Below are 26,370 nucleotides of genomic sequence, written 5' to 3'. Positions count from 1 at the left end.
GGCTTTTCATTCCAGGACGAAGGAGATGTCTTTCTTTTTTAAGCAAAGGGGCTTCCCTTCTTCCACCATCAACTCTGCTCTCAAACGCATCTCTCCCATTTCCCGCACATCTGCCCTCACCCCATCCGCCCGCCACCCCACTCGTGATAGCGTTCCGCTTGCCCTCACCTACCACCCCACCAGCCTCCAAGTCCAAAGTATATGTCATGCCTTTAAGGCATTTGTTTAGTTTATTATATTTTCGCTTTAGTAATTCGTTTGTAATAATTTTTTAGTTAAAGTTAAGGTTGTTTAAAATAAATTCGTTGCCTGTGATATATCGCGGCATGCGATGACGTCACACCGGGTTTCGGCGCGTAATGTGGGAAAATACCGGTTTGGAGAAACGGGAAGGAGGGGGCTTATGTTTGCAGGATCAGCGCTAGAAAAGTGTTATTTCTACGCACTAGAAACATCAGAGAAGCAAAGCCGTAAGTTCATGAGATAATCGTTATGTTGAAGTAAAAATGTTAACGCTGATTCTGTTAAAAGTAATGACGGTTGATAAAGTTTATGTTCTTTGTTATATAACGAGTCGCGGATAGTTTGTGTTGATGTGTTTAAAGCCAGTCGATGGCTTAGGTAGATTCTGACTGTATGTTGCACTTTAATGCAATATAGTTGTTGTAGTTTTACTTTTGCAAGTATTTATGATGTAAATGTGATGCCAAGAAGGAAACAAATACTGTATATATTTTGTATTGTTTTATCAACAGTTTTCACCATACGTTAATCTGGAAGAGTGAACAGTAAACGGTTAATCTTACTCGGACCGCCTCACTGACTGGTTTATGCTTGGAGTTTAGTTCAGAGTTATTTTACACCTGTACGAAAACAACATAGTGAAAAGGCGGCATTACCAGGTGTTTCAAATGCTACGATGGCATCGCGATCCAGCATCAAGTCATTGCCATCCAGCGCCAGGAGCAGTAGGGCATCAACAAGTAAGGCTGCCCATGCAAGAGCTAAAGCAGAAGCCGCCAAGGTGCGAGTGTTGTACGCCGAACAGGAAGCAACATAGAAAATGGAAAAGGCTGCCAAAGAAAGGAAGCGGCTGCCAGAGATGCCAAAAACCAGTTGGAAAAGGTAAGGATCGAGTCAGAGTTAGAAGTGCTGACACTACACTGAGAAGCCGAAGCTGCCAGGGTGGAAGCAGAGATATTAGAAAATGCTGAAGGAATGCATGTTCTGGATGACGTAAAATCTACTTCAGAAAGGACCGGATTGCTCCAAGGAGTAAAGACCTAACTTGTTCAATCTTTCCCTGTAACTTAGGTGCTGAAACCAAGGTAACATTCTGGTAAATCTTCTCTCTACTCTCGCCATTTTGTTGACATCTTTTCTATAATTCCGTGACCAGAACTGTACACAATACTTAAAATTCGGCCTTCACAATGCCTTGTACAATTTTAACATTACATCCCAACTCCTATACTCAATGCTCTGATTTATAAAGCCCAACAAACTGTTATGAATGTACCACAGCTCTGAGCGGGAGCAGACCCCTCCTTCCGGAGAATCACAAGAGCTCTATTAATTCGGGTCTCGGACCCAGGCAAATGAGAGTCAATGTAACTGTTTTGGCCATGGCTCTTGGAGACACCTGTGCTGAGGGCATGACCCTGCTACGTGACAGCTACCACGGATATGGACACCCTCGGGCAATGTGGGGGTGGGGATTGCATCACCCTACTTTGATGGACATCTACAACTCTGCAAGTCAAGATAAAAGGGGACTGCAGAAGGCGGTACCCCGGAGAGAGACGCACCAGAAGGACTCGATCGCTTAACGCTCCCGTGATTGCTGGAAGCCAGTCAAAAAAGCCACGTGCGCTCCGTAACTTCACTGCCTGGGGAGCAGGTGGCTGATAATACCGGGAAGGACTTCGAACTAATACAGGGAAACAACGCTCCCCTGATTCAACGGAGTTGCTTCGTCAAAGACCCGGGCAAGTTCTATCGTTTCTCCTCACTCTCTCTGAAACACGTGAAGCCCAGCGATTCCCCAAAAAGACTGAAGGCTGCAGACTTTCTGAGTGAGTTTTATAGTCCTAACGGACAATATATTATCCCCTGGACAGCAGTCGAGATTATTTCTTAATGATGATTATTGCTATACCCGCGCTTTAGATTGAGTTTTGCCGATGTATATGTTCTGAATGTTTGGTTTAACCCCTTTATGAATAAAACTTTCGAAAATAGTGCCATCAGACTCCAACGGACCTCTCTATCTTTGCTGGTGAGTTATCCAGTTACGGGATACGTAACAACGTGGGGTTTCTCGTCTCGGGATTTGAAACCAAATTGGGAGGCCAGTGAATCGGGCTTGTTGTCCAAAACTTGAATCTGGTTACGCGGGTAGCCAGACGGGAAACCAGCAAAAATGGACGTGGGTGAATTTATGAAAAACCCGACTGGGGGGGGGGGGGGCGCTAGAAGCGGCCACCAAATCAGAATTGTTAAATTTGGCGAAGGGTTTGAACCTCGCAGAAGTGAGGTTGTCCATGAAAAAGCGAAAGGTGCGAAGGGCCATAACCCAGTATTACATTGGGAAGAAGGTGTTTGAAGCTGAGGTATTGGGAGATATCCCTCAAAAGGTACCATCAATTTGGACGGTTCAGTTAGAGATAGAGAAATTAAAGCTGGAACATGAAATTAAGTTAAAAGAGCTGGAAGCGGCTGAGAGAGAGAAAAAAAGGGTTGACAGAGAGAGAGAAAGGGAGAGGCAAAGACAGTATGAAATTCACCTAAAGGAGCTAGAAGCAGTCGAGAAAGAGAAACAGAGGCAACTTGACTGGGAGATGGAGAAGATAAGGAACGAGCGAAGAGATCAAGAGTTAGACCGAGCGGAGTGGTTTAATGTTAGTAGGGAGTTGAGATTGCTACCCCCGTTCGAGGAGACAGATGTCGATAGTTATTTCTTGCGTTTTGAAAAGGTGGCAGCAAATCAGAAATGGCCAAAAGTGCAGTGGGTGGCGTTGTTACAAAGTGTGTTAAAGGGGAAGGCCCAACGAGCATATGCGGCGTTGTCCCTGGAGGAGGGGGAAGCGAAGAATTATGCTGAAGTAAAGGAGGCCATTCTCCGGGCTTACGAATTGGTCCCCTTGCATAGGGTCCTTCTAGATGGTGAGTTGGTGTCGGGACCAGTGGAGCTGGGGAGTTGCCGGGGGAAGGCGTGGATGTCCTTCCGGGGAACGACCTAGCGGGAGGGAAAATGGGAACAGCCGTGAAGCTGACAAACCAGCCTGCGAGGATTGAGGCCCCTCCCTCCGATCTGAAGATATACCCCGCCTGCGCAGTCACTCGCAGCATGTCGAAAAAGACAGCTGAGAGAGAGAGCAGTCTAAATCGGGTCGGTTTTGATTTGGCCGACACGTTTTTACCGACTCTGTACCAGCGAGGGTTCGAGGAAGGTAAACCGGAGAGTAAGGAGGGGGGAGAGAGCAAACAGGGGGAAGTAGTCCTGCCCTTAGCCCGACGAGAGTTTGTACGGGAACAGGAAAGGGACGAGGAGCTGATAGCCTTGAGAGAGTTGGTTCTTTCGGAGACCGAGGTTGAAACCGAGCCCGAAGGTTACTACCTGAAGGAGGGTGTGTTGATGAGGAAGTGGAGGCCCCCCAAGGTGTCGGTCGATGAGGACTGGGCGGTGGTACATCAGATAGTAGTCCCGAAAGTGTATCGGGACGAAATTTTGAACTTAGCTCATAAGGGACCGTTGGGTGGGCATCTGGGAATAACGAAGACAGTGGATCAGGTTCAAAGAGAGTTCTATTGGCCAAACATGAGAAAAGAGATTACTGAATATTGTAAAAGGTGTCATACCTGCCAAATGGTGGGTAAGCCGAACCAAGTTATCCCTAAGGCACCCCTCCGACCCATCCCCGCGTGCGAGGAGCCTTTCTCCCGAATTATTGTGGATTTTGTGGGACCCCTACCTAAAACTGCGAGGGGGCTGCAGTATATCATGACCATGATGTGTGCCGCTACACGATTTCCAGAGGCTGTGCCTCTGGGTAATATTAGGACCGCTGTGGTGGTGAGGGCCCTCATCAATTTCTTTACCACAGTGGGGCTGCCTAAGGAGATACAATCGGATCAGGGGAGTACCTTCACATCTAACGCATTTCGGCAGATGATGACCCAGCTAGGGGTCAAACAAATTCTAGCCTCCGCGTACCACCCGGATTCCCAAGGGGCGTTGGAAAGGTTCCACGCTACACTAAAGACCATACTTAAAACTTATTGTCAGGAGAACGTTCGAGACTGGGATGAGGCTTTACCCCTTCTGTTATTTGCCGTCAGGGATACAGTCCAGAGCTCACTGGGGTTCAGTCCGTTTGAGCTCGTTTTCGGTCACAGACCCAGGGGCCCTCTAACCCTCCTGAGAGAAAAGTGGTCGAGCCCGATCGTTCAAGTCAGCGTGATCGACTATGTTCTGAAATTCCGGGAGAGGCTGCATAAAGTACTCGCCTTGGCAAAGGAAAACCTTAAAGAATCCCAGGAAAAAAATGAGTCAGTGGTATAACCCGAGAGCGAGAGAACGAGAGTTTTATGTAGACTACAAGGTTTTGGTCCTATTTCCGGTAGTTAACCATCCCCTTCAGCCGAGGTTTCAAGGACCATATAAAGTGCGTAAGAAAATAGACTCGCTGAATTACGTGATTGAAACCCCCGATCGGCGAAAGCCGACCCAGTTAGTTCACGTGAACATGATGAAAAGGTACCATGACACTACCCCCGCGGTGTTCGGTGCGGCCATGAAAACCGATCACAACCCGTTGGTATTCCTGGCCAATATGGAAAATAAAAAAAGGAGGTTGTTGAGCTGGAGTCTGATGCTGCAGGAATTCGATATTAAGATCCAGCACATTAAGGGGAGTGTTAATGTGCTAGCGGATTGTTTATCTCGATGCTGAACTAAGCGTATAACTGTATGGCTCTTTAATTAAAAGAAAAAGCTTGGGTATTGTGTTAGATTAAAAATCATGTAAGACTCTGTACAACTCCGTTTTTAACCGCTGGTAAAAAACGTTTTTTTAGAGGGGAGGTGTTATGAATGTACCACAGCTCTGAGGGGCCGAAGGGGCGGGAGCAGCCCCCTCCTTCCGGAGAATCGCAAGAGCACTATTAATTCGGGTCTCGGACCCAGGCAAATGAGAGACAATGTAATGGTTTTGGCCATGGCTCTTAGAGACACTTGTGCTGAGGGCATGACCCTGCTACGTGACAGCTACCACGGATATGGACACCCTCGGGCAATGTGGGGGTGGGGATTGCATCACCCTACTTTGATGGACATCTACAACTCTGCAAGTCAAGATAAAAGGGGACTGCAGAAGGCGGTACCCCGGAGAGAGACACACCAGAAGGACTCGATCGCTCAACGCTCCCGTGATAGCTGGAAGCCAGTCAAAAAAGCAACGTAACTTCTCTGCCTGGGGAGCAGGTGGCTGATAATTCCGGGAAGGACTTCGAACTAATAACAGGGAAACAACGCTCCCCTGATTCAACGGAGTTGCTTCGTCAAACACCCGGGCAATTTTTATCGTTTCTCATCACTCTCTCTGAAACACGTGAAACCCAGCGATTCCCCAAAAAGACTGAAGGCTGCAGACTTTCTGAATGACTTTTATATTCCCAACGGACAATATATTATCCCCTAGACAACAGTCGAGATTATTTCTTAATGATGATTATTGCTATACCCGCGCTTTAGATTCAGTTTTGCCGATGTATATGTTCTGAATGTTTGGTTTAACCTTAATTTTGTGCCCCCCTTTATGAATAAAACGTTCGAAAATAGTGCCATCAGACTCCAACGGACCTCTCTATCTTTGCTGGTGAGTTATCCAGTTACGGGATACGTAACAATACGTAAAACTTTCTTCACCACCCTATCCACATGAGATTCCACCTTCAGGGAACTATGCAACATTATTCCTAGATCACTCTGTTCTACTGCATTCTTCAATGCCCTACCATTTAACATGTATTTCCTATTTGGATTATTCCTACCAAAATGCAGCACCTCACCCTTATCAGCATTAAACTCCATCTCCCATTGCTCAGCCCACTCTTCTAACTGGCCTAAATCTCTCTGCAAACTTTGAAAACCTTGTTCAATATCCACAACGCCACCTACCTTAGTATCATCTGCATATTTACTAATCCAATTGACAAACCCATCATCGAGATCATTAATGTATATGACAAACACCATTGGTCCCAGTACAGATCCCTGAAGCACATCACTAGTCACTGGCCTCCAACCTGACAAACAGTTATCCAGCACTACCCTCTGGTATCTCCCATCCAGCCACTGTTCAATCCATTTTACTACTTCAATATTAATATTAGGACCCTTAAGGACCTAAGGAATGTCTTGTCAGGACACGGAGATTTATCCACTTTTATATTCCTTAAAGGCGCCAGTACTTTCTCCTCTTTAATCGTTATAGTTTCCATCACTTCCCTAGATGTATCCCTTATCTTACACAATTCAATATCCTTCTCCTTAGTGAATACCGAAAAAAAGAAATTGTTGAAATTCTATCCCATCTCTTTCGACTCAACACATAGCTCACCACTCTGATTCTCTAGGGAACAATTATATCCCTCACTGTCCTTTTGCTATTAATATAACTGCAGAAACCCTTTGGATTTATTTTTCACCTTCCTTGCAAAAGCAACTTTATATCTTCTTTTAGCTTTTCTAATTTCTTTCTTAAGATTATTCTTGCATTCTTTATATTCCTCGAGCACCTCATTTACTCCATGCAGCCTATGTTTATTGTAGATATCTTTTTACTAACCAAGTTTCCAATATCCCTTGAAAACCATGGCTCTCTCAAATTTTTAACCTTTCCTTTAAAACTAACAAGAACATAAAGATTCTGTACCCTCAAAATTTCACCTATAAATGAACGCCATTTCTCTGTTACATCTTCCCCATAAAACAAATTGTCTCAATCCACTCCTTCTAAATCGTTTCGCATCACCTCAAAGTTAGCCTTCCTCCTATCAAAAATCTGAACCCTGGCTCCAGTCCTATCCTTCTCCATAATTATATTGAAACTAACGGCATTGTGATCACTGGGCCCGAAGAGCTCCTCAACACATACCTCCGTCACCTGACCGATTTCATTCCCTAACAGAAGATCCAATACTGCCCCTTCTCTAGTTGGTACCTCCATGTATTGCTGCAAAAAACTATCCTGCACTCATTTTATATACTCCAAGCCATCCACCCCTTTTACATTTTGGGCTTCCCCTTTTATGTGTGGAAAATTAAAATCACCCACAGTCACAACCCATGTGCTTACTATAAATGTCTGCTATCTCCTTGAATATTTGCTCCTCCAATTGTCGCTCCTCATTAGGTGGTTTATAATAAACCCCTTGAAGTGTTTCTATACGTTTCCCATTCCTCAAATCCACCCAAGTAGTCTCCCTAGACGAGCCCTCTAATCTATCCTGCAGGAGCACCGCTGTAATATTTTCTCTGACAAGCAATGCAATACCTCTCCCTCTTGTCTCTCCGATTCTATCACACCCGAAGCAAAGAAATCCAGAAATATTTATTTGCCTATCACACCCTTCCTGCAACTATATTTTACTAATAGCTACAACATCATATTTCCAGGTGTCAATCCACCTTTCTTACAATGCTCATGGCATTAGAATAAATACATTTCAGAAATTCTCCACCTCTTCCTCTCTTTTTATCTTTAACAGTACAAAGAACTTTACTGTCTTCTTTTTCTTCATTCTCCCATACATCTGTTCCTACAGCCTGGTTCCCCTCCCCACTTGTATCTAGTTTAAATCCACTGGAGCCTCTCTAGCAAACCTACCTGCAATAATATTTGTCCCCCTCCAGTTCAGATATAAACCGTCCCTCCGGAACGGGTTCCACTTCCCCTGGAAAACTGTCCCATTATCTATAAATCTGAAGCCCTCCGTCCTGCAGCATGTCTTCAGACACGTGTTGATCTGACCTATCTGGCCACAAGGGTAATCTGCTCTTCCTGTCTATTCCCCTTCCATCTCCTGACAGTCACCCAAATGACAGTCACCCGACAAATGCTTTGGTATCTTCTTATAGCCTTCTCCTGCTTTGTGGGCATGATTTATTCCAATCTTCAGAGAGCTAGTCAACAGCTCTGAAGCGCCCCTGGCTGCTGATTGTTGGGAAAAAGTTTGAGGAGTCAGGTTATTTATAAGGCTTTGAAATATGCATCACCAGTCCTTACCTAACGATGGATGTGAACATGCCATATCCTTTACAAGTTACTTAAGGTCTGAGATTTGGTTAAAGTTATCTGAGAGCTCAAATCTCTTGGGGTGCCCAAACTTTTACATGGTGCTCCTTCCTTTTTTTCATTCTAATATTGTGCCAAACAACAATAATACTAATAACAATGTTAAAAACAATGTTTCATCTTTAAATTTATTACTTTTGCAGACCAGTTCATATTCTACTCACTTAACTATTCACAGTAACATAAATTTTTGACCATGGGTGCCCAAACGCTTGCATGCCACTGTAAAGAGTTGAGTTCCCTAATGCTGCTTCATTGCTGTGTATTATTAGTTCATAATTTTACTGGATATCTAATTGGCAGTAGCCAATAAAAATCGTTCAGTCTCAAACGGAGAAACCATTTTGGTTGCTGTAAGAGTGGAGAATTGCTGCTTTGGCTTAAGGAGGCACTAGCTGAGAGGTTCTGTTTTCTGTCATTCGTTATTGCACAGGCAGAAAAGTAGGAATGGATCCCAGAGATATGCTGTGATCCTGTTGCACGATGCCTGAAGCAGGGAGACGTCTAGTATTCCTAATGGCTACACCTATGACAATTGCACCTGGCTGCATTTCTTTACAGATAACAATAGGCAACAGGAGTTGGATGACCTTTGGATCATTCAGAAAAGCGAAGGTTTGATAGATAGGAGTTATAGGGAGGCCGTCACACTTAGGTTGCAGGAGGCAGCTAGCTGGGTGACCGTTTGGTAATGGAAACGAAATGTGAAGAATTCAGAAAGCAGAAGCGATTAAGTCAGACGACTATTTGATTGCTAATTTTATTGGTTCCATATATTTTGAGACTAAGAGTCTGTTCTTGTGCTGTACTGTTCTACACGTTATCTATTGCAGAGATTTGGTTACAGGAGGGCTGGGACTGGCAGCCCATTGATCTGAGGTTCCAATAATTTAGATATGATATTGGCGCTTGTATTAAAGAGAGAGGGGGTCAAGAAAAATGTCTTGTTAGCGCTAAGACAAGAAGTACTACAGAACTCGTCTACTGAATCTTTATGGATGGAACTAAGGAATGATAAAGGGTGAACATATTAATGGTTCTGTGTTGGTAGATCCCTTCCCCCAGTATCCTGTAGTATATGGAGGACGAATTTTCTAGGGATGTTTCATTCAGTGACAGGAAATATAAAGTTATAAAGGTAGTTGCTTTTAACTTTCAAGGCAAGTGAAGTCAGGTCACTTTTTATTGCCACTTCGACCATAAATGCAGGTACCGTACACAGTGAAAACTAGACAACGTTTTGCAGGACTATGGTGCTACATGAAAAAGTACAAAAACTACACTGAACTACGTAAAAACAACACAGATAAAAGCTACACTAGACTACAGACCTAACCAGGACTGCATAAAGTGTACAAAATAATTCAGGTAGTACAATAAATAATAAACAAGACAATAGGCACAATAGAGGGCAGTAAGTTGGTGTCAGTCCAGGCTGTGGGTATTGAGGAGTCTGATAGCTTGGGGGAAGAAACTGTTACATATTATGTTCGTGAGAGCCCAAATGCTGTGGTGCCTTTTCCCAGATGGCAGGAAGGAGAGGAGCTTGAATGACGGGTGTGGGGGTCCTTCATAATGCTGTTTGCTTTGCAGATGCAGCCTGTAGTATAAATGTAGTATATATAATGGTGGGAAGAGAGACCCCGATGATCTTCTCAGCTGAACTCACTATCTGCTGCAGAGTCTTACGATCCGAGATTGTGCAATTTCCGAACTCGGCAGTGATGCAGTTGCTCATACCAGCCCTGTGGAATGTGAGGAGTATGGGTGGAGTAGGAGATAGATCTCCCTGCCATCGCAGAAAGCGGAAAAGCTGCTGGGCTTTCTTTGTTATGGAGCTGTTGTTTCCACATGTTGACTGGGATCCCATACTGTACAAGGGTTGGATGGAATTTCATTTGTCACGTGTGTTCACTAAAGTTGCATTAATGAACATGTAGTCGCAACAAGAGAGAAGCAGGTACTGGATCTCCTCTTAGGGAATGAGACGCAGCTGATGACAGAACTCCGTGTAGTGAAGGACTTTGGGTATAGTGATCATAATGCAATTATTTTCAGGATATTTATAAACAATAAGACTGCTAGATTACGATCCTAAACTGGAGAAAGGGCAGGTGTCTCTGGGGATAGCTATTTTCCGTCAAAAGCTTTAGGTAACATGCGTTATCGAAGGATATTGAGGTGTATATCAAGTAATGTTTGCTCGGGTCAAAAGAGACACGACAAGCATAGGAAAAGCAAGGAAGCACTTAAGACAGAAATTGGGAGAGATAAAAAAGCATTAGATTGCCCTGTCATACAATGCGAGATCAGCGTTGTCTTCTGTGCGTGAAGCTGAAAGAGATGGCAGAGATCTTAAATTAATGTACATCGGTATTTGCTCAGGAGAAGGACACAAGGTCTATGGAAATGAAGAAAAAGTTTCACTATGTCATGGAACGTATCTGCAGTACAGAACATGAAGCGCTTGTTGTCTTGAAGTGAATTCAGGTGGATAAATCCCTGGTTCACGTCCATCCATCCATTCAAGGAGTTAATCAGCATGGATGCTGGCTATTCGGCCCAAAAAGTCCATATGACAATGTTGTCCACCCGGCTTAATAGCCAGACGGGGCACCTGTGACATCGGCTACTTCATCGACTGAAAGGCCTCTTCACATTTCGCATCACACCTTGATCCAAAAGGCTCCGAAGTGCTAAAATATTCTTTATCATCCTCCTCCCTTTCCTCCACACGGAAGTGTCATCGCATAGAAGCAGATTTAGAGAATGACTCACTTTTGCATAGTCATTCACGAGCTTCCGAGAGTACCTACAGAACTTAAGGAACGAGCGCAAAGAGCTCGCAGTCTGGGTCTTGATCATGTGGTCACCGCCTCTATCTTAGAGGCATCTGTAGCTACGCCATGACATGAAACTCTTTGTCCAACGTGGTTAAGAGTCATCTTGCAGAACTGGCACTTGTCCATGGACAGTTTTAACCTTTCAGATTTCAGGCAACCCAGCACTTCAGCTGCCTCGCTTCATGTTCCTCGAAGGTGGAGACAAACACCGAGGTCATCTAGAAACACCAATACCTCAAGCAAGTTCATGTTCCTTTCCCTATGTCAGTCTGACAGCGGAAACTGGTAACGTACACTCCTCAATTCCAGCACACTGAACTATTTTGTCCCACGTAGACAGGTCTGCGCGCTTTCCATCCTCGGGACCGTATAATGTTCGTTGACTGTACGCATGTTCATAGTCCTATAGTCCATGCAGGTCCACACCTTCCCACTAGTCTTCCTGTCCACTACGACTTGGGACGCAAAGGGTGTTCTGGACTCAGTGATGATCTCAGTTTCATATAGCTTCGACAAATACTGCCACCTCTGCAGGTGCGGTGGCCGCGCCTTTTCTCTGAACGAGGTGTCCGGACATCTGTACAGTGTGCTGTGTGCTCTTGGAACAACCCACATGAAACTCGTCAGTCGAAAAGACACCTACCAGTTTCAAACCCCTTTTCGATCAAACTCTTCTTTCAACACACAGGTACCGGAGAATCCGCAAAGTTGAATGACTCAGCAGTCAACTTCCCCTTTTTCGAAGAGAGTTTCTTCGAAACTCTTGTCTCACAGGGACACTAAACACTATCTTTAACGGGAACAGGATTGCATGGGGCGTCCCCCATCGTAGTGTTCCTGACAATCACTGGATTCCTGTTTGCATGTGCAACCGGGGGCTTCTTGAAAAGCTGCTCCAAACACCAGCTGAACAGCCAATGTTTTCAGAAAGCTCTCTCCTCTCGCCACTTGCAAGCTCCCATTAGCCTCTTAGTAATTGGAGTATTTGTCCCCACAAGAACTGAAACTCCGCCCACTTCAACAGGGTCTAGACAGAACAGCGCAAATGTATCAAGTACCGCAGCCACTTGCTCACCTGCCTCCGAAAACTCTAGATTCACTGACAAATAACCATCATACGGACAATCAACCGCACAAAGACACCAGATCTTCAGTGTACTGTGGCGTCCAATGGTATATGCGTCAAATACTGGTTGTAAAACGAGCGGAACAGCAAAGTGACCTGCGCTGCTGTGTCAGGTATGGCTCCAGCATAAATACACCAGTTATCAATATTAAAATCATGGTGGAGTGGGCAGCGGTGTTAATGTGTTGTCCATGGGAGCAGAGGTTATTTCAGGACCGTCAATTATTGACTATCGATATTAATCACCTGGAGGAGGGAACAGTGTGTGAGAGGTCCAAGGTTGTCTCTCAATGACAGGGATACTGTCATTGGGGTAATGGAAACTATTGTTTCTGATATCTGTCAATGGAGAAATTCATCCACAGAGTATCCAAGTCCCGAGTCCCCTCGTCCGAGATTCCTGTTCCTTTTTGTCCTCCTTGATTTCCCGATTCTTTGTGTAGCGAGTAATAAACACTATTTTATTGAACCTAAGAAAGACGTGTTTGTGTCCTGTGTGTGGGTTCTCTCCCAGCACCCTTGTCCCAACCTCGTGACAAATTTCTAGATATCGCGAGATTACCTGGTTCAAAACCATTTATATGTAGTGTATGAATCTCACTTTGTCAATCAATATCGTGGAATCTGTCATCAACCAGGTTTCCTCAATCAAGCCTGCCATCCGCTTTACCCTGAATGGAACATGCAGGTCTTGAATTCCTAACATCACACTTCTAAAGGCCTTAGCACTTGGCAGATGCATCGTTCCTGTAGACAATGTTGCCCAATCAAACACTCCAAGATCCCGTTTACTGGCTCCCAACTTTGCTGTGGTCCTGTTCAGGAACTTAACTTGGTAATGGGTTGCATTGCTCTCCAAAACAATTTAAACTCTATGAGAATCGTGGTTATCAGAGCCTAAGTGCTCACCGTCAGACCATTCTGACACTTGCCCTACATCATTTCTCAGAAGGATGCTCAGTGTTGTATGCTGTCAAGCATTGTCCTGCATATCTTGATGAAGGAAGATTTCTTAGGCACATTTCAGAAATTTAACTTCATAGCATTTACACTACGATTGTCCCGGACAATATAACAAAGTTAATATATCTTACTCGTGCTACCTTATTATGTTTACAACAACTGCATTCCCTCTGCATATCAGTGATCCCAATTCCTGCTGACTGTTGGGTTTTCTGTAATTCCATATCCTTATATCTACCTTATGTCTAAGTGGTATCTATATGGCCTCACTAGGTGATTCAAGTAAGAATGATGTCGTCTCTACAGATCATTATTATGTCCATTGTCTTCTGGATGTAACTCCTGTCCACTTCTTCCCAGCATATTTGTATCCTGTAACACTTTGATGCCCATTCGGCCCTTGCCCCAGTCATGTTTCTGCTATGGCTGTGCTCATACCATAAGAAACAGGGGAGGAATTAGACCATTCAGCCAAATGCAGTCTGCTCCGCCATTCTATGATGTCTGTTTTTTTTTATCCCTATTAAAGCCATTCTCTTACCTGTTCCCCACAACCCTTTGATGCACTGACTAATTAGAAAACCATCAACCTTCCTTTTATACTGAATGGCCGGGCTTCTAACCTGTCTGTGACAATGAATTACAGTTTCACTACCCACTTTCTGATGAAATTCCTTTTCAGAAATCTGCAGTATTTTCTCACGCTCTCAATAAACGGAAATGATCCTATCCAGTCCTGGTGATTGTTCCTCTTTTGTGTTCTTTGTGAGTCCCGACGCTCCCACCATCTGCTTTTAAATGTGCCCCAGAATATCAGCATATTCTTTCTGATCTTCCTTTTCTCCTTCAACTTCTGTTTGATGATACTGATGTGAATTATTCATTTGGTGATTTGACCACTTTTTCTTGCTGCAGACATAATCTTTAACATTGCTGTCAATGTCCCTACCTTCTCAGCGATGCCCTTTTTTAGGAATCTACACAGTTATTTGGTATTCTCTCTAGTCTTACTCAGCAAAAGCATTCAACTTCCCCACCATCGTTCAACACTGCTGATTCTCTGTTGAATTTGCATATTGCTGCACATTCATCAAGGGCCTTTTCGAATTTACACTTCCCTAACTTCCCTTATGATTCCTTTTCCATTTTGACTGCATTTGCAGCATCTCTGATCATTCAGTATTCTTAATTTTGGATTCTTGTCTTTCCACTCACAGAAACCATTTGAATTTTGAACAACTCATTTTTAAATAACTCTCACAGGTCAGGTGTAAGTGACAGCTACTCCCGGTCTCTGTTCTCCCCGGGTCCTGCCAAACTTTTTTCTCATTCGCATGCAACACACACAAAATGCTGAAGTAACTCAGCAGATCACTCAGCATCTACGGAAAAGAGTTAAAAACAGATGTCATACTAAGAATATAGGGAAAGTGAGGATGAAGTTCAAGATGGCTGCTGATCATTATCTTGCTCTTAGTTTACAAAGCTACCACAAGATCGTGTCCTGTTTTGTTGCCTGTTATCAAAATAGTCTCCCACTAAAATTGATCAATTGCAAAGGCCATGCTCCAATGCAAGGTCTCTTAAGTGTCCATGATCAATTGCCTTTATCACCGTCATCAGTAACAGTTTCTACACATTTTTTGACTACTAACGACCCCACGGCTATATTTTTTCCAATCACCTGAAAATTATGCCTGCTTGTGTCAGCCACTTGCATCTTGACAGAAATTTGATGGTCTACTCCATTGATGCCTTTTATCATTTTGTATAGCTCCTTCAAGTCAACTCTCATTCTGCTTCTCTACAAAGAGAAAAGACCAATCTTTTTCCACCTATCTTAGCAAGACAGTTTCTGTGATGTTCAATGTCGGTAGTAAATTTATTATGAAAGTACAAATATACATTTTGTTGCGGACATGCACACAGTAAATACAAAGAAACACAAAGGAATCAATAAAAAGTTAAACACATCAAAGACGGACTGAACACCAAAGTACAAAAGACAACAAAGACAATAAATTGTGTAAATAAACAAATAACAAAATGAAATGATAATAAATACCATGTAAATATCAAGAACATAAATTGTGGAGTCCCTGAAAGAGAGTTCATTGTTGTGGTAAGTGAATTTCACTTTCTGCTTCAAAAGCCTGATCGTTGCGGGGCAATAGACATTCCTGAGCCAGGTGCTTTGGGACCTCAGACTCCTGTTACTCCTTCCTAATGGCAGAATCGAGAAACGAACATGACCTGAATGATGGGGTCCTTGATGATTTATGCTGCTTTCCTGTGACAACGCTCTTTGTAGATGTGCTCAGTGTTGGGGAGTGCTTTATCTGTGATGGACTAGCTGCATTCACCACATTTCAATTGCTATTCCGTTCAAGGACATTGGTATTTCTAAACCAGAACAGTCCATCTATTCTCTCTATAGATCTATAGAACATTATCAAAGTTTTAGATTCCTTTCACACACTTACATAGTATAGTCTGTAAATGCTGGTAAATCTTCCCAGGATGCCAGCAAAGTCCATGCCTCTTACTCTCCTCACTAAGAGAATCTCAGTGAATAATGGGGAAATTACAGTCACTTTGTTGCTTTTACATTACTTTGTTGCTTTTACATTTCTTCCATTACCTATCTATGCTTCTGTTCCCCTTTCTGCCAGTGGCATTTCAAAAACCTTTGGCAATGTAAACACACATCATTCAAGCTTCTCCTTTACCAACTCTCTGTTACATCCCGAAAGATGCGCAGTGAGAGGGAGTGGATAGATAATGTCAATGAATTGCATTCCATTCTCAGGTTTGTGCAGGTTTCTGTCGTTGAAGTGCTGGGGTTGTACCAGTGCTTAACGGTGGAGGGCAGTGTTAGGCATGTGCAGGTTTGTGTGCTCACTGCACCTTGATGTGAGTTTATAGGTCTGCGTTCTGGCAGTGAAGGTCTAAATGCTATAATGTTGAAAGTCCCTGTAGTCAAATGTTGACTATTATTGAGCAGTCACATATGCAGGGCATGCTTATACAGGAGATAGACTATTCCCTTCCCTTGCAGAACGGGCCAGAAGTTGTTAAGATCCCTGTTCTTACAGTACCGTGCCAGCTGTTTAAACATCATATTTAACTGCATGTGTTCTGTGTCCCCCAGAGGACTAAGTTCCGAAAAGGATTTACCATTTAAATTATGAGAGATCTAGCAGCACCTCCTCTTTAGTATCCACACGTCTAAGGATATCAGCACACCCACTTCCTGATCTCACTTTCCTCCATGTCCTTCTCTTTGTAAAAAACAATGAATGAAAAATATTAATTTCTGTCTTGCATGCCAACTCTCCACATGCTACATGATAAAACTCATCATGGTGGCTACAGTAAGATTCCCCTGTGAGAATATTAGTTCCCCTTCAGAGTAACCCGTCTCCTTGCAGCAGTTCCACCTATGCTGGAAGAGAGTCTAATGATCTGTGTTCCTAATGCCCTCACTGCTGCACCAGATTGTTTGCCACATATGTAAATATACCAACTTACTATCTGTTACCCCGTAGGCATGTGACACCTGGAGTAATCCTGAGATCGTAACTCCAGAGTTCCTACTGCTGAACTTTCTGCCCTGCGCCCTAAATTCTCGTTGCAGAAACCTGTCTCTCTGTTGTGAGTTCTAATTAAGACCACGACATTCGGCTGCTCACCCGGTCCTTTCAGAATGTCATGTACTTTCTCAGAGACAAAGACCCTAGCATGATGGAGGTAACTCACCATAATGAAATCTCACTCATTTCCGCAGATTCTCCTGTCTGTTTTTCCCCAGCTAAAATATTTTTGCATGTGATTCATATCTTTCCATGTCCTGTGTATTCATGTGCTTCTCTGATACCCTCTTTGTACTGAAAATGGTTTTAAAATTCTTTCAGTGTTCTTCTTTGATTCAGCTCAGTGTACTTACATATGTAGACACAAACAAAGGAGACTGCGCACGTGTAAAAAAAACATTTTGTTGGATTGTACGATATCAATTCAGAAAGAAGAACAAAGTAGTACAGAAATCAAATTATACTTATCATCCACTAAACGACCAGATCACAATGTTGGAGGGAAAGCCTAGATCGGACAAGGTTACGGAGCCTGTCCCCCACCCCTCTCTCTCTCTCTCTCTCTCTCTCTCTCTCCAACACACACACACACACACACACACACACACACACACACACAGCTACAATTGAAGGCAATGGTGCTTTGGCTTTGTACGGAAGTTAAACTTATGTACAGAAAAAAAATTCAAGATGACATAGAGATGGAGAACCTACAGGTAAAGAGGAGAAAAATAGGGTGATGGAAAGGACGCGTCATGACGGGAGCAGGAGTCATTGATACATACGAAAATATACCCCAAGTTCAGGCAGCTTTGTCAGTACAGGGATGCAGAGTAAAAAGTTCGCCTCAAGCTTCAATTTAAAAGGGCGGGACGGGATGTGCGAAGAGGATTTCTCTGGGATGGTGAAGCTAAAGATGCTGTCGGGATCAGCTGTAAACAGCTGTTTTGTAACTCTGAGGCAGCAGAAAAAAATGGAAAAGCAGTTGACAGGACTCTGATGAAGGGTCTCGGCCCGAAACGTCAGCTTTTTCCTAGTTCCTACCTGCCTTGTTGAGATCCTGCAGCATTTTGTGTGAAAAAAAGGAATGAACAGTCGACGTTTCGGGCCGACACCGTTCATCAGGATCCGATTTTGAGTGTGTTGTTTTGTATTTGGAGCAATTTCAGATGTTCTCGTTTTTGTTTTGTAACTCTGTTGATCACATTGTTTCCACTTACCCACAAGTGGGAGTTTAGAACAGTAAGCATGAAGGCAGCTGAATTGTAATACTTTACAGCGTTTATTTCTAACGTTTCATGAGTTTCAATATCCCATTCAGTGGTAATTTCACCGCATTTTTTAGTTCCTCTCGGAATTTGCTCTGGGTCAGAGCATATATACAGGTGTTGGTGCAGGAGCTGAGAATCTGCAGCATTTCCGATATATGTTCTATTATATAACGGGGATCTGTGACTAGATAATCAAAACTCATTGAAATCCGTTGATAGATAGAAAATACCACCACTGTTCCCCACAACAATATAAAAGTACCGGTTATGCTGAAGAGCAAAACGATGGATTTGCGTCGATTCTCCATCTCCCGGTCCTTGTCATTCTCTCCACTTTTTTGTCCCCATAGCCCTCTGCGGGCTCGACTGGCCGCTAGAATCCGCCTGACAGTGAGAATATTGAACAGCAAAATAAGAAACGATGGGACAAAAGGGGTTAAAATGAGATCAAAAATGTCAAAAGCCGCCCATGAGGGAGAGTTTGTGAAGCTCAGTGTTACAACGCATTCCCAGCGAACACCATCAATTATTTCTCCAGGCTCATATATAAAGCCCCACGGGACAGTCTCTAAACAGGCCAGCACACTCACTGTGCCGATAACCGCAGTCGCCGTTCTCTCGGTACAATATTTTGTTTTCAGCTTCTCACAGCAAATAGCCACAAATCGATCGACGGTGAAAGCGGCAGTCAGCCAGACTGACGCCGCAGTGCTCGCAAAGATCAACCATAGACCGAGTCTGCACACAGGAGTGATCCGCAGGAATGAACGGGGAAAGTAAATCCGAGCATTCCACTTCAGCAGCGGATCGGAGATAACGACCAAGAGATCTGCTGCTGCCATTGCCACCAGGTAGCAAGTGACAGATTTGGAGAGACCGCACTTTCCTTGGGACAGGATCACAATTGCCACCAAGTTCGCTGGAAGACAGAAGGGAAAATCAAGTTAAGAACATACTGAGCAGACGCCAATGCAGCAGTTTGAGGGGATCCTGTAATATTTCTACTGCATTGTCGCATTTAGCGGCGGATGGGTCGAGAGAGGGAGCAGAGCTGGCAGAGACAGAGAAGGAGTTTACACAGTGAAATAAAGTCAATATGATCGGACTTATTGACCGATCAATAATGGATGACTGAAATGTGAAGAATGAGAAACGCTCATCCAGACAAAACACAATATCTTGGAAAACAGCTGAAGTATCTCTCCTCAGAACTGTTCTTATAGAGACCTTTACACGAGTGTTAACTGGTTTCTCTTTCCATACAAGCATTTTGGGGCTTAGTTTCCATCATTTTCTGTTTTTCTTCCGTCCTTCGGCTGCTCTGTCGCTGACCGAGATTGCCATGGAAGTTTGTGATTGTCTAATGGAAGAAACCCGCCATGATCTTCCAGATTGATATATTTCATCCAGATGAGAAGCGGAAGACGCCGGTAAAAATGTTCTATCCAATATTGAATCTGAGTAGACAGTTACCCAGTTTTAGCTTTTCGCTGCCACTTCACATTTCAGTCATCCGTTATTGATCGGTCAATAAGTCCGATCATATTGACGTTATGTTACTGTGTAAACTCCTTCCCTGTCTCTGCCAGGTCTACTTCCTCTATCGAACCATCCACCACTAACCCGATTCCCCGAATTTGTTTCTGATTCCAACATTTGCCACCTCACTGACTTTACAAAAGACCATTGACGGATTCCAGTAGATACAGCGCAGTCTGATACAACCTCACAGTCAGACATGACGCCTCCCACTGAATCCATCACATGGAAGCAGGGGAGAGGAATTCAACATCCAGTGGAAAACTCGGTGCCGTAGTCAGATGTCCGTAACGATGTCAGATGTAGATGTAATAGAATACACTTCACACTATTGACAACTATGAATCACCACGTCCGTTGAGTTAATCTGCTCAGCACGATAATTATGTTGTCCATCAACTGCTTTATATTCTGTCATACCTGACACATTTATTAAAAATCCACAGCAGTTTCATACTATAACATGGAGTTCCTCACATTTGCTGAAGTGTTACTACCAGTCAACGGTTTTATTTTTACAACTAGCTCAGATAACCACTCACATAATCAATCAGTATAATCTCTGCAGGCTGTCAATATAAAAATAAAAACACAAAATAAAACACAATATTTGCAAAAACAATGCTGATGCTTCAAAACTAGAAGCACAGAGACGCACACATCCCATTATTGATCACTAACCGCTGGAAGAACTATCTCGGACCCGTTCAGTTTCATTGAAGTTGGTGGATTCACTCAATTCCTGAAGCGGGTTTTTTAAAAAAATATATAGATTCCTGATTCCACAGACTCGATGTTTCCATTGCATCCATGAAAAACGAAACACTGGTTGTGGAATGTTGCATCTGGAGCAATTACAACATTGGAATTAAACATCATTTTCCACCAACTGTCGCTGCGGCATACCGGGAATTCCAAATGCTGAAATAAAAGGATAGTAAACTTCTCGTATTCGCCGGGTGACTGGATAACCCATTTCACTGAGAATCTGTGATTTATGTTGCTCTTGAATTCACAGCTCCGGCTGACAATGAGCTAAATGCATTCCAAGCGGCACTGGTTTATACAGAGGAACTGTCTACGGAGATACGGTTTTACACTTCACCAACATTCTCAGTTACAATTACCTGAACAAACACTTTAATCCAACACTATTGACTCTGATGCAAATATTGGGCCTATTGAACACAAATACATCAACAGTCTTGGTCGTCGCCTCACCAGTGACTCTGGTGGAAATAAGGCCGGTAATTGCAAAAAGTTCGAAGGTACATTTAATGTTGTTACGGATTCGGCAACAATAAATATATGAGTGAGGCAGGGATTTTTATAACAAATGAAACATTTATTAAACACTGAAAAACAAACCCCCAAAAGTAAACAATTCACTAACGTAACCGGAAGTCAGCTGCTGTGCGGCAGCTTAAACAGTTCTTAAAACAATGAAGGTTAAACAGTTCTTAAAGCGATGTTGCAAAAACAGCTCTTCAAAGTAGTACTGCAAAAGTTCAAAATGCTTACAGTCCATTTAAGTGAGAGACTTTTTAAGATGATTTAAATTCTCTTTCACGTTGTCTTGTTGCGATTCCCAGTTGAACTATAATTTTCCCAAGGAGAATTTACGAAGATGGAAAATGAAACGGCTTAAAGACACTGTCCTTTCCTTTGCAACACTGTACTCAATCCTTTCTGCTATTTCACAGGGATTGACACGAGCACAGTCAACGAATTCCTTGGGATGAGGATGAAACAAGGTCGAACCTGTTTCACCGTCGAAATCGACTTTCCTCGATCTTTTAACTCGCGAACTCCGATCTTCACTCTCCACTGATTCTCAACTAGCAGTATTATAGAGGAATTGCTGGCAATGACCTTTTAAACTTTAGGCATTAAATAAAACTCCATCTTTCAACTAAACTGCGTCATAGCAATAAATCACGCAGTGGCATAAAGTCAACATGGCAAATCCATCCATGAACTGCCCCTCCTCACAGGAAGGGGTCCTCCTTTTATACCATGTAAAAAAAACTGTCATATGACCTCTACGGGCGGGAACATGACGTCACTCCACCATCACAAGACCATTACCTCAAGTCCAGTATAGCTTCAACACCTATCACGTGACAAGTACTCCACTGTCACGTGTCACGAGTACGTAACACCTCCCTCCAAAAAACATTGTCTGTCAAGAACAAAAATTTTAACAATTATTTACAAGAAAAACAAATGTGTAAATTTTATAACATACATAATATACAATACGGTATCATATAACATCTTACAACTCACAATACAATTGTTACAATTGTAAAAAAAACACTCCATAAAAAAAATTACATTGTAAATTCAACATCGAGATAGACAATCAGCAACCACATTATCTTTCCCTTTAATATGAGTTATCATAATATAGTACTCTAGTAACATCAAACTTCAATTTAATAACCTTCTGTTTTTGTTTTTCATCTTACTCAGAATGTTACATACTCGTGACACATGACAGTGGTGCCCTTGTCACTGTCATTTTCCCGTCAGTAGAGATCATGTGACGGTTTTTTTTTACAGGTTATAAAAGGTAGACCCCACCCTGTGAGGAGGGGCAGTTCGTGGCTGGATTTGCCAAGTTGACTTCATGCCACTGCGTGTTTGAAGTGATGACGCAGTTTAGTTGAAGGATGAAGTTTTTATTTAATGCCTAAAGTTTAAAAGGTTAATGCCAACAGGTTCTTTATGATTCTGTTAGTTTGAGAATTAGAGGAGAGTGAAGATTCAAGGTTGGAAGTTAAAGATCGAGGAGAATCGCTTTCTACGGTGAAACGGGGGCGACCTTTGTTTGATCCTTATTTGGAAGGATTTCGTTGACTATCTTCGTGTTAATCCCTAGGTTTACCTAGAAAGGATTGAAGGTAGTGGAGAAGGAAAGGTCAGTGCCTTTAAGCCGTTCTGTTTCGTAAATTCTTCGTGGGAATTACAACGTCGGGAATCGAAGCAAGCGACGTGAAAGAGAACTTAAATCGTCCTGTAAAGTCTCTCCTTTTAAATGGACTGTGAGCATATCGAACTTTTGGCAATATCACTTTAAGAACTGTTTTGGAATATCACTTTAAAGAACTGTTTTGGAATATCACTTTAAAGAACTGTTTTGGAATATCACTTTACGAACTGTTTGAACAGCCGCTCAGCAGCTGTTTCCGGTTACGGTAGTGTTTGTTTACTTTTGGGGAGTTTGTTTTCTGTGTTTAATAAACGGGTTGTTTGTTATAAGAAACCCTTGCCGAACTCATATATTTATTGTTGCCTGAATACGTAACAAGAAAAACTAACGGATTATGATCAGTGTAAACAATAAGTGGTTTGTGAGTTGTACCAACATATACCTCAAAATGTTCTGAAGCTAAAACAAGAGATAACAATTCCTTCTCTATTGTAGAATGGTTTATTTGATGTTTAACAAATTTCTTAGAAAAGTAAGCTACTGGATGATCAACCTCATCACCCTCATTCCTTTGCATAAATACTGCTCCTGCAGCCTCATCACTAGCATCTACAGATAATGAAAAAGGTTTTTCAAATTCAGGTGCCTTGAGCACAGGTTGTTGACATATCATTGTTTTCAATTTTTCAAATGCTTCTTGACAAGGCACTGTCCACACAAACTTCACATTATTCTGCAAAAGGTCAATTAATGGAATGGCAACATTAGCAAAATTCTTACAAAATTGTCGATAATATCCTACCATTCCCAAGAGTTTTCTGAGAGTTTTTTTCCCCGTTGGAGTGGGAATCTCTAAAATTGCCCAAACTTTTGCCTGAACAGGAGCTACCTTACCTTGACCCACAACATAACCAAGGTAAGTCACAGTGGCATGTCCAAATTAATAGTTAAGTTAGCTTTTGAAAGCCTTTCAAACAATTTCTCCACCGCAATAATGTGTGCTCCCAAGTATCATTTCCTGTCACTAAATCATCAATATAAGCATCAGTATAGTTCAATCCCTGAATCACAGAGTTAATCATACTCTGGAAAGTACCTATGGCATTCTTCATCCCAAATGGAAGAACATTATATTCATATAGCCCAGATGGAGTTACAAATGCAGAAATCTCTCTACCTCTGTCCGTTAATGGAACACACCAATACACCTATAATAAATCAATCTTTGTCAGGAACTTTGCTTTTCCAACTTTATCTACACAATAATCTACTCTAGGAATTGTATCTGCATCTGCTTTCTTTACAGCATTCACCTTCCTATAGTCCGTCCAAAACCTAATACTACCATTTGGTTTTAGCACCATAATACAGGGTGAACTCCAATTCGATTTAGAAGGTCTAATAATATTATTCTCTAACATATATTTAAATTCTTTCACATTTTTCCATGTTCATCCTACATGAGTGTTGTTTAATAGGTTTGGCATCTCCAAAATCTACATCATGAGAAGCTATAGTAGTCCTTCTCGGAAAATCTGGAAACAAATCCTTATATTTAAAAATTAATTTCTTCATCTGTTGTTTCTGCTTTAGCTGTAAATGTGCTAATTTCTCATCAATATTTTCCAGAATGGTTGAATTTGGTAACCTGACAGAAACAATGTTGGATTGAGGATGAAATTCAGATGAATCATCTATCATGTTCCTAGTTAAATCAAACTCATAATCATTAACCACAACAGTCACAGTATCAGATTGTTTCTCATAATATGGCTTTATCATATTTATATGGCAAAGTTGTGTTGGCCTTCTACAATCTAGAGTTTTTATCACGTAATCCACATCATTGATTTTAGACACAATTTCATAAGGACCATGAAATCTAGCTTGCAAAAGATTCGTTTGCACTGAGAAAAGAACTAGCACCTTATCTCCAGGCTTAAACATCCTCATTTTAGCTTCTTTATCATACCAGGTTTTCATTTTTCCCTAAGCCAATTTTAAAATTTCCTTCGCTAAGCTACAAGCTTTATGTAACCTGTCCTTAAATTTCAAAACATAGTCCAACAATTTAATGTTTATTTCCTTACTAATCCACTGTTCTTTTAACAACGCTAAATGTCCTCTAACTCTATGCCCAAATACAAGTTCAAATGAACTGAAACCTAAAGATTTTTGTACCGATTCCATTACTGCAAATAAAAAATAGTTTATCCCCTCATCCCAATCACTTGTGTGATCATATGTGTGGAAACCCTCATATTCCTGAGGGTAGAATGAAACCTCTCCAAGGCACCTTGAGGTTCTGGATGGTATGCGGACGAAGTGATTTGCTTAGCTCCCAATTTATAAACTATCTGTTGAAACAATCCAGACATAAAATTACTGCCTTGATCAGATTGTATTCCCTTAGGTAATCCAAAACAAGTAAAGAATTTTATAAGGGCCTTTGTTACAGTTTTGGTGTTATATTCCTAAGTGGTACTTCATCTGGAAACCTGGACGAAGTACACATGATGGTCAACAAGTACTGATAACCAGTTTTTGTCTTTGGTAATGGACCAACACAATCTATAATAACTTTAGAAAACGGTTCACCAAATGCTGGAATAGGTTATAATGGACCCTCTGGTGTAATTTGATTCGGTTTACCCACAATTTGTCAAACATCGGCCACATCTTTTCTTAGACCAGGCCAGTAAAAATGTTTTAAAATCTTGTCCACTGTTTTCCTTACAGTGTGATATCCACCTAAAGGCACACTATGGGCTAAAGTCAAAATCTCATTTCGATAAACTTTAGGGACAACTACCTGGTAAACAATATTCCATTCATCACTTGCAGTAATTGTAGGTGATCACCACTTCCTCATCAACACTCTTTTTTTCCAAGTAATTTCCTACTGGCACCTACTCAATTTCCCTATCTAGTAGAGCTTGTCCCCTTAATTATATAATCTCAGGGTCTCTATTCTGCTCTGCTATCATCTCCTTCCGAGACAGAGATACATCTTCATAGTCAGATTTACTCCAAGAATCTTATTCGAACAACGAAGGTACGAAAGTTTCTGACGCATCCTCAAAACTTGAATCCTGAGTTGAACAATCATGAGTATCAACCTCATTCTGCGCATCAATCTTTTTAGCCATAGCTCAAGTCACAACACAGGAAGAATCTGTGTTAGAATTCATCTCTGGTTCCTCTGACTCCATTGTCAAATGCACTTCAGGAAAAACTTGTCCACCTGCCAAGTCATTACCTAACAATAAAGAAATATCCTTCACAGGTAAGCTATGCTGTAATCCCACTTTAACAAATCCTGTAACTAACCCTGACTTTAAATTTACATTATCCAAATGTACAGGCATAAAATCGCTCCCAACACCTCTTATATAATTTAACTCAACAGTATCAGACTCTTCATTAAACTTCAATACACTGTCTAACATCAGTGATGGAGCAGCACCAGTATCCCTCGGGAATTTTATTGGCACCAGAGTAGATCCTCCTTTCAAGGATACAAACCCTTCAGTTATGAAATGATCATATCCCTTTATGACTTGGTCAGACTCTAACAAAAACTCATTTGTGTTTATCAAACCTTGTAATTTTAAAGGTGCTTCAATATGTTGCACACAAGCATCTGTAACTACTTCCTTCTCTTTCTTTTTTCATCTGAAACAGTTAGCTATTACATGGCAAGGTTTTTTACAATAGTTACAATTAATACCATACTGTCT

The sequence above is a fragment of the Hypanus sabinus genome, chromosome 6 (assembly GCF_030144855.1).
Source record: "Hypanus sabinus isolate sHypSab1 chromosome 6, sHypSab1.hap1, whole genome shotgun sequence".
Taxonomy (NCBI): Eukaryota; Metazoa; Chordata; class Chondrichthyes; order Myliobatiformes; family Dasyatidae; genus Hypanus; species Hypanus sabinus.
This window is presented reverse-complemented; position numbering follows the sequence as displayed.